This window comes from Gnatocerus cornutus, chromosome 7 (genome assembly GCF_029298725.1).
Source record: "Gnatocerus cornutus isolate USDA-ARS CGAHR chromosome 7, icGnaCorn1.1, whole genome shotgun sequence".
Lineage (NCBI taxonomy): Eukaryota > Metazoa > Arthropoda > Insecta > Coleoptera > Tenebrionidae > Gnatocerus > Gnatocerus cornutus.
In genome coordinates this window covers 15,740,183-15,742,405 of record NC_142239.1, presented here as the reverse complement: position 1 = coordinate 15,742,405, position 2,223 = coordinate 15,740,183, and positions in this window count along the sequence as shown.

The following is a 2,223-nucleotide window of genomic DNA, read 5'->3' as shown; positions in this document are numbered from 1 at the left end:
CAAATATCTGAGTTTTTATTTTAAATCAAATGCAAATTGTGTTTAAAATTTGCGACAAAAACGTTGTTTTATCAAGTTAGTTTTCAAAATTATGGCAGCGCATCGGCAAACTACGTTTACACCAAAATTTCACAAGTGACTTCACTCACTCTTATAAAGGTTAATTTTTTTTTTTTTTTTTTTTTTTTTTTTCTTTTTTTTTTTGATTAACACGGGCATGTTGCACTTTATGGACACCAGAAATCGTTAATTAACATCGACAAAGCGACAATTTCACCAAGTAAGACTTTTGTTACAATCTAAAGCGAGCCAAAAGATAGATGTCATTTGTGACACAAGATGCTGACAGATGGGTGTAAACGTAGTTCCCAATTTTGACGTAATAAAATTGGAAACTAACTTGATAAAACAGCATTTTTTTCTCAAATTTTGAAGACAATTTGCCTTGAATCTAAAATAACAACTGAGATATTTTTAACACATTTATATTGAAAAAAAATTAAATTAGAGGTTGATATCACAAACCCTCACAATTAACTAAAAATGACATTTTAAGGGCGTCGCGACGCCAACACTATCAGTGATAAAAAACAAATTTTTGCGTCAGCTTTTAGAGCTTTGTCAACTATGAGCGTTTGCAAATTTTCAAAATTTTATCTTTAAAATTGAAGGCGATTTTAGGGCTGGACACAAGTGTTGCCGGACCCTGTACATTTGTGGATCTAAGCGACTTGGAGGAGATTTTGTTAGCCGCAAATTCCATTTCAGTCGTCGAAGAAGACGCTTTTTACAATTTACCTGAACTGTTGAAACTCGATTTAACCCACAACATGATTTCGGTTGTAAACAATCCCGTGCGTTGTTGGGTTCCATGCTTGGCTTTTTTCGCACTAAGTGATAATGGAATTAATGATATACAAGCTCTACAGTTTTGTCAAAATAGTACAAGCAATGTTTTTTTGGAGTTGTTTAACAATAAATTAAGAACTGTACCTGAAGGTATTTTTGAAGGCTGCACCTTTCAATTCTTTTGGGGAATAATAAAATTGAGGAACTTCCGTTCAATTTTTGTAGAAGAGGCACCATTGAGGAAACTGATCTTTTAAGGAACCCTTTGAATAGAGAATTTCTGGAGAAAATTGATCTGTGGGCTGAAGCAAATCGAATTACGCACGTTGTAACACAACCTAATGGAAATTGTAAAGTTAGAATTGAATTTTTCGTGTTGTTGTCGTCTGTTTTAATTTTTCTATTTGGCACGTTGGTAATACTGATTTAAAGTGGTGTATTTTAGGTTTGTGAGTGGTAATAAAGTTAAAATCCTGTATTATTTATTTATCGAAATTTCTACAATCTCATATCATGTTCAGGAAGAATCCAACAACTTATATTACTTGGTGAGAAGGTGAAATAATTAGTGTTGTTATTACAATGCTTAATGTGTATGTATAACAAAGTCGCATTTCGTAACATGGAAATATTTTAAAATTTATTATTACTATAATACAATATTATTCGATCATTTTTATTGAAATGATTGTTACCATCGCCGCGACAAAAGTAAATTTTCTACCAACTAAAATGTACAATTCTAAAGTAGAAAATTTCTTTTGAAGTTGACAATAAGAGCGATCATAACAATAAGTCGAGAACAGTATATTTAAGTATACTATTTTATTTATAATAGATAATAAACGCTTTATAGTTTCTTTGTCATACAGCATTTTTACTTTATTCGCTGGATAAACCGGGTCTATCAGCGATTTATCTTTAATCTCTCTATTCTACGGTTTATTACAATAAAGAGCAAAGGCCAAAAATCGTAATTTACAGTAATACAGCAATTACAATATTCTTTACAAAAAAATTAATACTCTAGCAACTGTGTATCACAATTATTATAGTTTTCATTCATTTGTATAATACATTCTTGGTCCGAACCATAAAAAGAAACACAGATATGTGACACAATTTCCTGCCTTAAAAAACTCACCAATAAACTTTGTAAATTCAACATGGACCCATATTTTACAACAACTCTCAACAATTATATGAAAAATTTATACATTTAGAATAGGAAAATCTGAAGAAGTAAAGCCGAAAGATCGAGTTTTGTTAACATCAAACGTCAATTTTGTGCATACTGATTGGTCCCGAACCCCTATTGCAATATGCACTACACCCTGTAGAGGCCTGAGCACAGCACCCTCTATACTCAAACCC